This window comes from Dromiciops gliroides, chromosome 4 (genome assembly GCF_019393635.1).
Source record: "Dromiciops gliroides isolate mDroGli1 chromosome 4, mDroGli1.pri, whole genome shotgun sequence".
NCBI lineage: Eukaryota > Metazoa > Chordata > Mammalia > Microbiotheria > Microbiotheriidae > Dromiciops > Dromiciops gliroides.
Genome location: NC_057864.1, coordinates 20,968,722 through 20,985,214, shown reverse-complemented (window position 1 = coordinate 20,985,214; position 16,493 = coordinate 20,968,722). Strand labels below are relative to the sequence as shown.

The 16,493-nt window shown below is 39.2% G+C and overlaps 1 protein-coding gene across 5 annotated transcripts in view; it reads right to left on the bottom strand.

Annotated features, from left to right (window-relative positions):
• DAB1 (DAB adaptor protein 1) overlaps positions 1 to 16,493 on the bottom strand; it is a 1,311,411-nt gene that overhangs the window by 956,892 nt on the left and 338,026 nt on the right. The window lies entirely within an intron of this gene.

Sequence of the window (16,493 nt, the reverse complement as noted above, 5' to 3'; positions counted from 1 at the left end):
AAGACTCTAGAAATGTATTGTATTTGTTATAAGTTTTTTTTTTCTTTTTTAAAAATAGCGTTATGGGTTGGGAGGGAAATACGTTTTAATTAATTAAAAAATAAAATTGAGTTAATGAAAAATACTGCTTCTATGGAAACTGTCCTTGAAAAAGACCCAGAAGAACTGGTTTTAGTCGTATTCTGTCCCTCACTAGCTCTGTGTAAATCCAATCCAACGAGCATTTATTTAGCTCTTACTGTTTGCAAAGTCTTGTGCTCAGAATTTTGAACATGAACAAAAATTAAAACACCTGCTGTCCTCTGATAAGATGAATTTACTCTCATAGCAGTGCATGGTGGGGAGGGGATGAGACTTGGGATTAAGAGATACTGGAAGAATCTAAACTCTTTGAGAATAGAGATTGATTTTCCTTTAGTGTTTATATTTCCAACACCATGGATAGTGACTTGTCCCATGAAGGGGAGGGGGAGATTGGGTTTGAATTCTGCCTGACACTAGATAGATATGTGACAATAGGTATGCTATTTTAGCTTCCTTAAGCCAAATTGCCTCACTATTCAATGAGAATAATACTTGTAAATAATGTACCTAAAAGACAAGTCTCATCATGTTACTTTCCTGTTTGATAAACTCCAGTGACTCCCTATTAATCGTAGGTTCAACTTTAAACTCTATTTGGCTTTTAAAGTCCTTCACATCCAGGCTCTAATCTGCCTTTCTAGTCTTATCATATGTTATACCTCTTCACTCACTATATGGTCCAGCCAAATGCCTTCATGCAGTTCCTTACATACCACATTCTATTTCCTATCTCTTTTCTTTTCTACAGTTTATCACTTATGCATGGAATGTCCTCCTTCCTCACCCAGGTGCTTAGACTCCCCCTTTGAATTTAAAACTCAGCTCCCTTTTATGCCCTACACAAGACCAAGCCAAGCCAGATACCAGGACCCTCCTCCCACCCCAAATCCCCTTGTGTCTATTTTACCTGTGCCCATAGCTATACATGGTCTTTCATCCACTAGATTGTAAGATTCTCGATGTCAATTTTCTCTTTCTATCCCCACTCCTTGGCCCACTATCAGGCACATACTAGGTATTTAATAAAGTCTGGTTGATTGATTGATTGATTGATTGATTGATTGATTGCCTACCTCACAGGGCTGCTACGCGACGCAAATGAGATGATGTACATAAACCTTAAAACATTATAAAAGTGTCAGCAATTATTATAATATATGATTTTGTAGGAGGGGGTATTTTACTAGTGCTTTCTCTCATTGCCTCTGTTAGGAGTGAAGAGCCTCAGACTGTACTATTTTAGCAATTAGTTAATTGGTTAATAAACATCTGCTACACATTTAGTGTTCACAGTGAACTATCCATTATTACATTCATTCAGCAAATATTTGCTGTGCTGTGAATTAGACCCTGTCTGTAGTGGAAAGAACCCCTGCAAGGATTTGACAGATTTAGGTTCCAGTCCCAACCTGACCACTGACTTTCTGTAAGACTTTCCACATGGAGAAAATAAGGGAAGAGAAAGTGAAAGAAGGAACATTTATATGGCACCTACAATCAACCAGGATCTAAACCTCACAACAATTCTTCTTTTTTCATCCCCTTTTTACAGCTGAGGTAAATGAGGCAAACAGAAGCCAAATGACTTGCCCAGAGTCACACAACTCGTCAGTGTCTAAAGCTGGATTTGAATTCAGATCTTCCAGGCCCAGCACTTTGAACATGGCAGCACCAAACCAGATTTCTTTTCCTTACATAAGTCAATTGACCTTCATTTCCTTATAATAACCTTAATACATTGAGCCCCTTCTCTCTTATGGGGCATCAGGGAAGATCAAATGTAATTCAGCTGTTACACTACTGGGTGTTGCTATCAGTTGCTGGGAAGAGTGACATTAAATAATGACATTAAAGAAGAGGCAGTTATAGTTGCTTTGCTTCTGTAACCTAAGGACAAGGAGACCTTTCAATTCAACTTTCTTCTGAAACTTTCCATATGTCTTGTCTCTCACATTGAAATGTGATTTTCCTGAAAGCAGGGACTTCCTTATCATTGTGTTTGTAACCTTAAACTCAGTGCAGTGTTTGCCTATATTATTTTTAGTAGTTTTTCAGTTGTCTCTGACTCTTCTTCATCCCATTTGGGGTTTTCTTGACAGAGATAATGGAATGCTTTGCCAATTCCTTCTCCAGCTCATTTTATGGATGGGGAAACTGAGGCAAACAAAGGTAACTGACTTGCCCAGGGTAACACAGCTAGTAAATGTCTGAGGCCAGATTTGAACTCAGAAAAATGAGACTTCCTGACTCTAGGTCTAGCATTCTATCCACCACACCACCTAGCTACCCTCAACTACATTAAGTACTTAATAAAAGCTTTTTTCTTTCTTTCATTCATTCATTCATTCATTCATTGTAGAATCCTGTTGCCTCCCTGTTGGATTGAGTGAAACTGAATCCTTACCAGGCTTTGCCTCTCTCCTCCCTGTGTGTGTGTGGGGTGGGGGGTGCGGGGGTGGGGGGGGTGATCTTTCTTTGGTCACTATTTTCTTCGGTTCCTATGTACCAGGCCCTGTGCTAGGATTTGGGCATGCAAAGATAAACAATTAAACTGTCCCTAACTTCAAGAACCTAGCTTTCTACTATCAGGGAATGGCATGGACACAGAAAAGTAAAAATGAAGTAAATATAGGAAGTAAATATAAAATATATACTAGTAGGCATTGTTGTATCATGGCAAAAGCATTAGTTTGGGAATCAAAAAGCATGGGTTCAAGTCCCAACTCCTTTAAAAATAAACTCTGTGACCCCAGTCAAGTCAATTAAATAACATTGTCATCTTTTTTATAGTTCTATCCCCAATACCACAGTCAAGTTGTCAGCTAAGACCTTTTGACACCAGCCCCACCATCATTCACTTTGTTGTTTTGTTTTATTTTGTTTCTAATCTGCTGTGGCTTTGGAAACCAGATGGTTTCTTACTTGTAAGAATTGTTCCTAGAAGGAGAGGAAATGGGGCAGCTAGGTGGTACAGTGGATAAAGCACCGGCCCTGAAGTCAGGAGTACCTGATTTCAAATCTGGCCTCAGACACTTAACACTTACTAGCTGTGTGACCCTGGGCAAGTCACTTAACCCCAATTGCCTCACTAAAATTAAAAAAAAAAGAGAGGAAATAGTCACTGAGAAAGCTTTTCCAGAGTTTGGCTTGAAAAGGTATGGGCTTTAGTGCCTGGACTCTGTGACATCCCCCTTGGTTAACCCCAGCTAGTTTTTGTTCATTCTGGGACCTTGGCTCTGTTCCAGGTACTTAGAAGAATGACAGAAAAATCAATCAACCAATCTACAAATATTTTATTAAGTTTCGCTTCTGTGCCTGGCACTGGGTCAAAATGGACACAATGAAATAATCTCTGCCCTCATAAGCTATAAGGGGAGAAATATATACTCATGAATCAGAACACACACAATCAATCCATAGCCATTTTTTCAAGTGGGGGAATTTAGTAGAAGTTGGGGAAGATGTCTTGAAAGATCTCCTGTAGAAGGTGACATTTTAATTAAGGATTGAAGAAAAGTAGGAATTCCAAGGTAGAGGAGGAGGTAGAGCATCCCATGTATGAGAGACAACCTGTGCAGATAGAGGGTTATGAGAAATAGTCACAAGGTCAAATTTTGTAGATTGAAGAGAATGAAAAGAGAAGAAATACAAAATAAAGCTGGGAAAAAAGTTGAAGTCAGATCATGAAACATTTTAAATGGCAAACAGAGGATAAATAACTTTTAGGGAAAGGAATTGTCATAATAATGAGTTCATACAATAACATTGGGGAGGTATATTTCTAGAAGTGGAATTTCTGAGTAAACAGGAATTGACATTAATTACTTTATTTGCATAATTATAAAGTGTCATCTAGAAAGGTAGCACCCATTCACAGCTTCACCAACAATGTATTAGTATACCTCTTTCTACAATCCCATTAACATTGATTTTCTTTTCTTTTTTATTTAAGTGAGGCAATTGGGGTTAAGCGACTTGCCCAGGTTCACACAGCTAGTAAGTGTTAAGTGTCTGAGGCCGGATTTGAACTCAGGTACTCCTGACTCCAGGGCCATTGCTCTATCCACTATGCCACCTAGCTGCCCCATCATCAACATTGATTTTCAAAAGAATGATCAGATCTTTCTGATATCAAGATTTCTGCATTCTATTCAGGACACTATACTGCCTTTCTATGAGTTCTCAACACTATACAGAATGCCCCCCCCAAAATGACTATTTATATATTTGACCCAGTAATACCACTACTAGGTCTGTATCCCAAAGACATCAATCATAGAAAAGGGAAAAGGTCTCACATGTACAAAAATAGTTATAGCAGCTCTCTCTCTGGTGGCAAAGTATTAGAAATTAGGGGATGCCCATCAATTAAGGAATGGCTGAACAAGTTGTGGTATATGAATGTAATGGAATTCTATTGTGCTGTAAGAAACAATGAGCAGGCAGATTTCAGAAAAAACCTGGAAAGACTTACGTGGACCTATGCTGAGTGAAGTGAGCAGAACAAGAATAACATTGTACACAGCAACAACAACGTTGTGGGACGATAACTGTGATAAACTTAGCTCTTCTCAGCAGTGCAATGATCTAAGACAATTCCAAAGAACCCATGATGGAAAATGCTCTCCACATTCAGAAAAAAAAAATACTGTGGATTCTGAATGCAGATTGAACCATAATGTTTCTACTTTTGTTTTGTTTTTTTTTGACATTTTTCCCTTTTGTTCTGATTCTTCTTTCACAACATGACTAATTCATAAATATGTTTGATGTGATTGTACATATATAATCAATATTGGATTACTTTCTGTCTTGGGGAGGTGGGAGGAAAGGGAAGGAGGGAGAAAAATTTGGAACTCAAAATCTTATGAAAACAAATGTTGAAAACTATCTCTACATGTAACTGGAAAATAATAAAATACTTTTATGATAAAAAATTTAAAATTTCAAAAAAGAAAATGTGAATCATATGAATGTATTGATATAGCAATTATTCCAAACACTCTCATATACATTATTTATCTTTATTCAATGATCTTGGCAATGGCTGCCTTTGTGAGACAGAGCAGGTATTAATAACACTTTTTCTGATGTAAGGACACTGATTCTAGACTTTAATTACCTTTACTTCCCAATTTAAATCATACTCATCTGTGGAAAAGACTCAGGTCCAATTCTACCTCTTCTGTGAAGATGTCCTCCTGATTCTTTCAAATGAAGGTGATCTTTCCTGAGCTCATTGTTATTCAGTCATTTCAGTTATGTCCAAATCTTCATGACCCCATCTGGGGTTTTCTTGTCAAAGATACTGAAGTGGTTTGTCATTTCCTTTCTCCAGTTCATTTTAAAGATGAAGCAAATATAGTTAGGTGACTTTTCTAGGGTCACAGAGCTAGCAAGTGTCTAAGACTGAATTTTAACTCAGATCTTCCTGACTCCATACCTGGTACTCTATCCACCGTGCAACCTAGCTCCAGAATTAGAGCTTATATGATGCTTACTACCTCTCTTATGAACTGATTTGTTTTTGTCAGTTTTGATTTAAAAAATTATGGGGGCGGGGCAGCTAGGTGGCATAGTGGATAGAGCATCGGCCCTGGAGTCAGGAGTACCTGAGTTCAAATCCGGCCTCAGACACTTAACACTTACTAGCTGTGTGACCCTGGGCAAGTCACTTAACCCCAATTGCCTCACTAGAAAAAAAATTATGGGGGGGTAGCTAGGTGGTGAAGTGGATAAAGCACCGGCCCTGGATTCAGGAGTACCTGAGTTCAAATCCAGCCTCAGACACTGGACACTTACTAGATGTGTGACCCTGGGCAAGTCACAAAACCCCCATTGTCTCACCCCCACAAAAATTATGGATGTGTATGCATCATCTACTTGATTATAAGCACCTTGAGGGTAGGCACTATATCTAATGTACCTTTATATCTTTTATGAGGTTCAAGACAAATCCTATGCATAAAAAGCTCACCAAAGCACACTGTAGAGCAGAAAAGAAAGGTCTTGGCTTTGATGCCAAAGGGCCTGTATTTGAATCCCATCTCTGCCACTTACTACCCTTATGACCTTGGTAAGGGACATATCCTCCCTGTGCCTCAGTTTCCTCTCCTGTAAAATAAAATGGGGAGGTGGGTTGGACTAGGTAGCTTCCAGGTCACTTCCAGATCTCAATCTATACACTCTTGCTGCATTGAATTGGAGAGATACTTCTGAGTTTTGACATGTCTACGAGCCTTCAAGTCAGACCAGGATTAAACATCTTTGCGTGCATTACTTAATAAAGAGAGCTCAGGGTCAATTGAAAAATTTAAATTCAATAGAAAATTGATCCTCATCAGCACTTTTCCCTCCATATATGTGGAGGAAAGGACATTTCCATAACTTGTGTATTAGAGTTGTATTTTCTGCTCCGAAGACCCAGCAATAGCTGTCAGCTTCAAGTCCAGCCCTCATTAATTTATGCAGGGTTCCAACATAACCAGAGCAGTCTCTTCTTGGGCATACAACTGTGAAGTGGCCTGAAATCTAGAGAAATCTGGATGTTGAAACTGGAAGGACTCAATTTTGCCCTTATTGCTTTTGGGGGAAAATGAATATAGTTTAAATTATATTGAAAGGCCTTTCCCCTGGAAGGTTCAAGAAGCATGGGAATCAAGGGTAGAACTATAGAAGTCTTTAGTTATAATTGGGGGTGGGATGGGGATGGGAGGAAGAAGGCAATAACAACCTATTAGGATTTCACCATCCTAAAACTCTCAGCCCATCTTAAGGAGTCATGAGCATTCATACAACAATAATAACAGGCAGCCATAAGGTAGAAACTTATGTCACCTTCCTTCCTTTTCTCCATTTTCTAAATACTTAAAAGGGATGTATCTTTGTAAGCCTGGCATTCAATTTCATGCATTGAGGCAGCTAAGTAACATAGCAGCTTCAGTGATGGGTTCAGTAGGGAAAACCTGGGTTAAAATCCTACTTCTGACCCCTTGCTGTGTGATGCTGGGCAACTCTGTTAATCTATCTCAGCCTCAGTTTTCCCACCTGGAAAATGGAGGCAATAATAGCATTGACCTCATGAGATACTTGTGAGGATTAAACACAATACCATATGTGAGGTGTTTGTTCTGAGTACTTTAAGGTGCTCTATAACTGTTAGTTATCATTAGTATCATCTGATGGTAACCTGTTTGTCTACACTTCTCTAGCATGCATTCCTAAATATCTGTATATGCTTTTCTTCTAATGATGCCTCGGTTTTGTTTGCGCAAAAATTTCCTATTTTTTGTAATTAAAATTCTCCATTTTATATCCCACAATGCTCTCTGCTGTTTGGTCACAAAATCTTCCCTTACATATAAATCTGACTGGCAAAATATTTCACGCTCCTCTAACTCTCTTCCGATATCACACTTTATGCCTAAATCATGTACCACTTTTGGCCTTATCTTGGTATATATAGTGTATTATTTTTTATAAATGCTATATCTGTAGAGTGAGTGTGTCATTAGCCTCCCCTACAAACTAGTCAATAAGCACAGCAGAGACCCAAACTTCATGCTTTTTTTTTTTTTTTTTTTTTTTGCGGGGCAATGGGGGTTAAGTGACTTGCCTGGGGTCACACAGCTAGTAAGTGTCAAGTGTCTGAAGCCGAATTTGAACTCAGGTACTCCTGAATCCAGGACTGGTGCTTTATCCACTGCGCCACCTAGCCGCCCCCCAAACTTCATTCTTAACAACTCAGATATTAGGGTCATTATCTACATATTCTTGGTTCTGTCACTTAGAGTGTGGTATGTAGGCGATTAACAAATGATCATTGACTTGACTCTACCTTTATGGGGTTTGGTTCCCTTGCTTGTAAAATAAGGGTTTGAGACTAGATTCCCTCCAAATTCCCTTCTTGGTGAAATATCTCATGCTTCTAACACTCTATGTTCCAAGATCCCTCCCAGTTCTAATATTCTATGTCAAAAGTGTTTTGTTTTGTTTTTAGACCACAACATTCTATGTCCTAAGGTTGCTTCCAGCTCTACCATTCTACAACATCAGATACTCTATTAGCTGAAATAAAGCTACTACAGGCAGTCAAATCTGATGGAAAATGTGTTGTCTTTCAGGTGGCAGATGTTCTTTCCCCTAGGGCCAACATTATTACAAAAGCTCAAATGTATAGCTCTTCCTTTTGACACATAAAGAAACCAAGTCTCTCAGGGTGAGTAAATATCTGGCTCAAGTGTTCCCGGAAAAGAATTGTGACAGAGGAGAGGCTTGGCTTCTGATCTTCCAGTTAGGTACAATTGGGGATGTGATCATCAGAAGATCTGTGCTTCTGGAATAGGAAGCTGGACTAGATCTTTTTATGTCCCAACTTTCTCTTAGACCCACCACCTAGCTGCCCCCCGTCCCTAGCTTATCAATGCCCTTTTAAGACATAATGCAAAGGCAGTTAAGTGGTGCAGTGGATAAAGCACCAGTCCTGGATTCAGGAGGGCCTGAGTTCAAATCTGGATTCAGACACTTGACACTCACTAGCTATGTGACCGTGGACAAGTCACTTAACCCTCATTGTCCTGCCTCTCCCCCCCCCCCGCTAATAAAAGGCATAATTCCAGTAATAATACTGATAGAAATAATACCTTTTATATAGTTCTTTAAAATAGGTAAAGTGTTTACCACATATCTCATTTTATCCTCATAATAAATTCAGAAGACAGCTGCTATTATTTTCCCCAATTTATAGTTGAGGAAACTGAGACAGATAAAAATTATGACTTGTTTACAGTCATAGAGTTCACAGAACTGTATACTCCATATAAAAATCAACTAGTTACAAAGATGTTAGGATGAGTCTAGGATCAATTTATATATATACACACACACACACACACATATACATATATATACACATATATACATATACACACATATATATGTATGTATATATACATATGTATGTATGTGTATATGTATATACATATATATGTATGTATATATACATATGTATGTGTATATGTATATATACACACATATACACATACATGTATATATACATATGAGTATGTGTTTGTATGTACACATACAGTATGAATATACATACGCATATATAGACACATATACATGTGTATATGTATGCATACAGTCCGATATATATACAATTGGTCCAATTGATCCTATATATCTCATATATTTCATATATGTGTGTATACATATATATTTATATACATACTATATATAAAACATTTTGCCAACTTTACTGCACTATATAAATGCCAGACTTTATTATTATTTATTATTATGCCTATATGAATGCATTCTAAGATCACATTAGTGGTTTTCAATGCCTTCGTTTATTGTTGGCTTGCATCTGAATTGAATGTTCATCTTAATGGAAGTTGTTGGCTGCCATGAATATAGTGAGATCAAATTACTTGCTTCTGTCACCAAGGCAGGCATACTAGCTGTATGACTTTGGACAAGTTACTAAACCTGGAATTGACTTCAAACAACTCTCTAAGATTCTGTTGTAGAGAAAATGGCAGTCTACATTGGTAGAAGAGAAGGAGGTTCATCTCTGAGGTCTATATACCAATGACATCACTGGTTTAACCCTTAAGTCTTTAGATTAATATTATTCTACCATGAGAATAATGCTGTTTTTACAAAGCCCTGTATCAAAGGGATGTTTGAAGGATGAAATGAGACAATGGTTAGAAGGGGCAGGGATCTAGACTTGAGATTTCATTGATTTGGAGATGAAGAAACTCCCTCCACCTATGCAGGTTGGTGTCTGGGTGAATTGAATATAATTTCTAACCTTTTCAGTGTTTCATTAACAAAGGTTGTTTAAAGACTTGGCATCTATTACCAAAGATAATATCAGTAGCAGGAGAAGTTCAGCTGAACTTCTCTGGAGGCAAGGGCTTTGGCTTTCACATCAAAATTAGAATGCTACACACTCCCTTTTCCTCTTCTCCTGATACTAATTATAGTTTGCGGAACACAAAACAGGGAAACATCTCACCCTCTCCAGCAAGAGATAAAAAATGTGCCCATTTGAATGTGCCCTCCTGAATTTCCTATATGGTTCCTTGTATAGGTGGGTAAGGCCTTGTCTCTAGACATTTATTTCCATGATACTGTCAAAAATGAATATGCAGCATCTCTGAATGGCAAAAACAAGACTGGGAAAGTAAACTCTGCTCCTTCCAGTTTTCCACCTAAACCATGAACTTAATCAAAAACATGAGACAAGTAGTAGGCTCTGGAAAACTGTGTGGCTGCTTACATGTTTTAATTAGCTATGTTCACAACCAGTACAGTGGAAGTGTGGGTGTTCAATCAAATGGCTAATCAGATTGAAACAACAAATCCGTGCTTTGCTCTGGGGCCCACATCCCCATGCACATTTCATCACTGAGTATACCTTATGTGTTACTGCAGTCTTTCCTTTGATTCTACTTAAGCACTACCCATTGCTGTATTGGTCAAATGCCCAAGTTGCTATTCATTCTTTGGAAGAGGCACATGACCCCTGTATTTAGAGCCAGAAAACCTGAGTAGGAATCCTTGGCTCTGGCCCATTCCAGTGGTGGGACTTGAAATAAGTCACTTCTTCCTCTGTACAAAGGAGGCAGCAGGACCAGGTGACTCCTATGCTACAAGTCAGCTCTAAAACCAATGATCTGATGATCTCATGGAGCATCAGATCACAGTGGCATCAAGGGTCTTGTCTCCATTTTCATCTAGTCTAATGGCATCATTTAACAGAGTAGAAGAGGAAGACTCACAACACAATGGAAATAACACTGGGTTCATATTATAGAAGCTTCATTCCTCTCCAGGCTATACTTTGGACCTCTTCAACTCCATGTCATCATGCTGAAGTTTCTCTATATCCCTGGAATTCAAACATTGGAAGTACCCACCAACCCTGAAGCCTCTCCTTCTAATTGGCTGGCTCTTCTCAGAATCTTTATTTAAGGAGGGACACCCCACCTCCTGTCAGTCATATCTGTTCTTCTCCAGGTTGTAGACTTCCTCTACCATACTTCCTCCCATCCCCCAGCTACCTTCATCTCCCATATCTTTTCAGTTTCATTGTATGTGATGTTTTGCCCCTGGATTGTAAACTCCTTGAGGGCAAGGAGTCCTTATACTTGTATTTTTATTCCCAGAGTTTAACGTAGTTTTTAAGCACATAATAAATACTTAACAAATGCTTGTTGAGGGGGTCAGCTAGGAGGCACAGTGGATAAAACACTGGCCTTGGATTCAGGAAGATCTGAGGTCAAATCCAGACTCAGACTCTGGACATTTACTAGCTGGGTGCCTTGGGCAAGTCACTTAACCCTCATTGCCCTGCCCCAAAAATCCCAAAACAAACAAATGCTTGTTGACTGACTGATAAACTGGATTTGAATGCCAGTCCTGCAATTGTGTTACCCTAGGCAAGTCACTTCAAATCTCTGGGCCTCATGTGTAAAATAAGGGGCTTTGATTAGATATCCTCTAAGAAAGAGAGAAAGAAGCAGGGAAGGAGATAAATTTCTGCCCTGTGGTTTTGGCAGGAGAGAGTTAAAGCAGATAGGAAAATCACCTGCCCAGTATTGCACCAAAGGTTTGTCATTGGGGTTCTTCCCCCTTTGGTTCATTTCATATGTTTGAGATAATTTTATGAAGAAAAAAAGGTAATTCCTACTGATGCATGAGGATAAATGTAGCAAAGTTGGTGAGTTAGAAGATTGGCAACTCAGCATTTGACAGATTTAACTAATCCCTTCCACACAGTTAGAATCCCTGTCAGAGCTGTGTTGGGTCCTCTGAATGTGCTCAAATGGCTCTTTGATGAAGGAGAGGAGCACCAGAAAAAAATGGGGGAAAAGCCCAACAGCACCAAAGAACTATGTAATGTCAATCCTTGATCCTAAAGATGCAGTCTAATACATTAGGGAACTGGTTTGTTTGCTTGTAGGGAACACTTTATTATATTTTAAAGTAGACTTAAGATGGATAATAAACATGCCATAAGGCAACTGGACATTAGTCTTTCCTACCATAGATGAATTTTAAATAATAATAGAGAGAGATGACAGGGGAAATCAATACAAATTATAAAATGCCAAAGGTGGGAGAGATCTTGGAACAGAGAACACCAAAAAATAGGAGGGGCCTTAGAATAGAAAATAGAACAAAAAGCACAGAATATTAGAACAGGAAGAGACCTTTGTACAAAGAATACTAAAGCATAGGATACAGAACATGAAAAATGTAAAGGTGCCTTAGAACATAGAATAATATATCATGGAATTTTCAAAAAGCTAGGCATCTTGTAAGAAAATATTAATTTGGGGACTGCTTTCCTTCTGGCCTCATACACTTGACACGTACTAGCTGTGTAACCCTGGGCAAGTCACTTAACCCCAATTGCCTCACCAAAAAAAAAAAAAAAAGAGAGAGAGAGAATATTAGAGGCACAGCTAGGTGGTGCAGTGGATAAAGCACTGGCTCTGGATTCAGGAGGATGTGATTTCAAATCTGGCCTCAGATACTTGACACTTAGAAGATTTGTGACCCTGGGCAAGTCCCTTAACTCTCATTGTCCCATAATTATTATTATTATTAATAATAATAATAATACTCCAAAGGAATTTTCAGATCATCTAGTTAAATCCTATCTTTTCTATAAAAGGGAAAACTGAAGCAAAGAGTGAGGCAGCATATTACACAAGAACAGGTAGCCATTTCCGGCAGAAACAAATGGGAAATTAAGTTTCCTGCTTCACAAAATAGTCATCCCAATTGGCTGGAGTAAAGCCATGATGACAGCTCGGATTCCTGAACCAAATATCCACATCCTCCTTCCCCAAGTATGGCACTGTTTACTGGTTAAGAGAGCTTGCAATCATCTTCTGTGTTTTGTTTTGTTTTGTTTTGTTTGTTGTTTGTTTGTTTTTTAGTGAGGCAGTTGGGGTTAAGTGATTTGACCAGGGTCACACTGCTAGTAAGTGTTAAGTGTCTGAGGATGGATCTGAATTCAGGCACTCCCGACTCCAGGGCCTGTGCTCTATCCATTGTGCCACCTAGCTGCCCCCCCCATCTTCTGTTTCTAACCCTAATTCTTTGGTTACAGTGACTGTCAGCAGTAAACTCTTAACTTATAGTCTAGCATGTTACATCATATCACTCAGGGACCAATACACTTGAAACTCAAGAGAGAAGGTTGTATCTAGGTTAACCTCCATTTTTTAACTCATAAAAGAGAAATTATTGTGTAATTTGGCCCTCCCATCTTCCTTCTTCCCTAACCTCTTCCAAAATTTCAATCCTGTTATTCTTCTCTGGGGCTCAAATTCACTGGAGGTTTCAGTCAGTGAAACTGTTGATTGTTGGATGAATGTAAATGATTATCCTAAGTAGTATTTGTGGAGACAGTGTGGCATAGATGACAGAGACAGCCTTGAAGCCAGGAAGATGTGGTTTCATATCCAACTTCTGACACACACTGACTTGTGACCCTGGGCAAGTCCTCAGTGATCTAAGCAACTATTGAATACTCTAGCTCGAAAAGAAAGTTCCAATTCAGATTGGTAGACAGGTTTCCTCACTTGGGAAGCCACTATAGCAATAAGATCCCAAATACAGTTTCTATCCTTATCTTTCCTTTTTTATTTGTATTATCCCTCCACTAAAGTCTTTTTCTGGTATTATTACAAAGATGAACCTTCCTTTTCAAAGACCATGCCTACGGAGGGAATATTGGCTGGTTCTACCAAGTTGAAGAGGCATGGACTAAGAACCTAATATCTGAGGATGAGCCAAGCTAAGGACAAATAGGATTGACAATAACTTGCATCAGGATGATGAATCTTTGGCAGAGGCCCCTCATGTAAGCTATCAAAAAGGGGAGAGGTTGTTTTCTGTGTCAGTGGAGGGAGTGAAATTACAGACACTAGGAGTATTATTATGATGATGATGATGGTTCTATGTCAATCTCTAACCTTCTCCCTAACTCTCTGTTTAGGGAGGCGTGTCCTGAGTCTAAATGGCTGACTTATGTGAGGCCCCAGCTCACTGAGGGCAAAGGTGTAATTCAATTACTGTTAGGGAATCAATTGAAATGGCTGATAGGTCAGGACTCTCAGGATGCTATCCAGCTTCTCGGAGAGGGCAAATAATTGTTTCATAATTTCTTAATTCTTTCACAAGGCAGTTTAAATTAGAGGATGTCAATTTACAAAGCCAGACTGCATTGTATGCTTAAATTGGGCCTGAAATAGCCACTAGATGAAGTGTAATAATGGAGAGAGCAGGCCCTGAGCTCCAGAGCTGTGCAGAATTGTTTAATGTGGGCCAGTCCTTTAATCTTCATATCTATTGATGCAGAAAACGGAATATTTCTGCCATCTATGATAAGAAACATTACTTTTTTAAACTCCTTGAACATAGGCTGAAAATCTTAGGCAGATGAGATAGCAAGGATCTTCATTTCCCTAACTGGAGACATTTCTTTCTTCTTAGGGGAGATACAAAGGTTTTTGTCTGATCTGTTAAGACACCAATCTGCCATTGTACATGGTGCCATATTTAGGGGAGGACAAAGCCCCATGTACCTGCTTTCTTTCTATCCTAAGATTTCAGTTGCCATCCCTGCTTTGGATTAAAACAACAAACAACAAACAAAAACAAACAAACAAAAAACAATGAAAGCCTCAAGTCTCAATCATAGGAAAGAGCCCCTGGGAAGAAAGGATACCTCCACAGCACTGGAGCTGAGAAGAAAAAGATCCCCAAAACAGAGAGGACTCAGTGTTGCCCTAAATGAGCTGAAGATATTCTTGTGAGTCTTTGAGAATGGAGCAGTGGGGAAACCTGAGCTTGGAGTCCAGAGACCCTGCTCCAAGGCCTGGGTCATTTCCAAATAGTTTTGTGACCTGAGAAAAAAATCAGTCCATGTTTCTAGACCTCAGTTCCTTCATTCATTAAATGATGGTGCTGGACTAGGTGTCTAAAATTTCTTCTTGTAAGCTTCTTCCAAAAATTGGTTCTAAAGCAATGGTGTCAAACTCAAACAGAAGCAGGGGCCATTCATCCATACCTAACAATCCCTCAGGGCTACACATTAACAGTTTTGTCATGTGATGTTGTCTGTTTTATTGTACTTTTCTTTATTTTGTTAAAGATTTCTCAGTTACATTTTAATCCAGTTCAGGCGACTCTCAAGACTGTTATGGGTAACATGACTGTCACCGCTGCTCTAAAGTCATTTTCTATGATAACATAGTATGTTCAGAAGTGCCTTTCAATTCTAAACAGTTTATGCTGCAAGTTCTCCCCTCCCCAGTTCCCCCAAACTTCTAACATACTGACAACCTGTGTACTTTCTGACAACCTGTGTTCTAAACTTCTAAGGTCTCAGACTCCCCTCTACCGCTAAAATTGAGTTCTAAAGTCCCCTCCATTTCTAACATCCTGTGTCATGATGGCCTTTTCTACTCTTACATTAGTTCCCCCTGCCAAAGCAGGCTAATATTCCGTGTGTTAACATTCAATTCTCTAATACTTCTTGCAGTCCCAGGAATCTAAATTTGAAGGTAGCTCCCAGCCCATAAGGCTTTGCTTTCTTTCTAGCCCTAAGAGTTAGCACAGTGCCTAGCACATACTAAATGGTTCCGAAATGCACATTGACTAACTCTAACATTCCATGGTCTGAGGTATCTTCCAGACCGAAAGTTCTATATTTTATGTGAGTGATATAGAAGTCTGTTGCGAGCCTGCCTTTAGGAAGTTGCTTGTTCCACAGCTGAGGCTCAAGGCTTCCAGTGGTTTCTGTAAAACAATGCTACTGGGACAGTGTACCACAATGATAAGATTCTTGGGAACTGAATTGGGAAATTTAGGTTTGAATCCTGGCTTGGACACTTATTGGCTATAGAATGGGGGCAAATCACTTTTGTTTCACCCAGCCTCAGTTTCCTGTACTCTAAAATGGGGATAATAAGGCCAGTGTTCAGCATCTCCCAGAGTGACTATAAGGGAAGAGCTCTGTAAACCTCTTGGGAAATGTGCCTTCTTTCAATTCCTGCAGATGTACTCTAGTCTCCTCAGCTTTTAAGGTATTTGGTCACTTAAGCATGGAAAAAGGCACTCTTCACTTCAAAGATTTCACAACCTGACTGGCGAGAGATGAGTTAGTTCTGTACTGGAAATAACAAGACAGTAATAATGTTCCATCCAGTATGTGTTCAGGTATAGGGGAAAGTGCTCTAAGCAATGAAAGTAGTTCACACACACATGCATGCACACACATACACACACACACACACACACGCACACACAAGCACACACATGCACACAGGGCATAGAAGCTATTGTAAGAGGCTAGGATCCAAGTATCATCATACTAT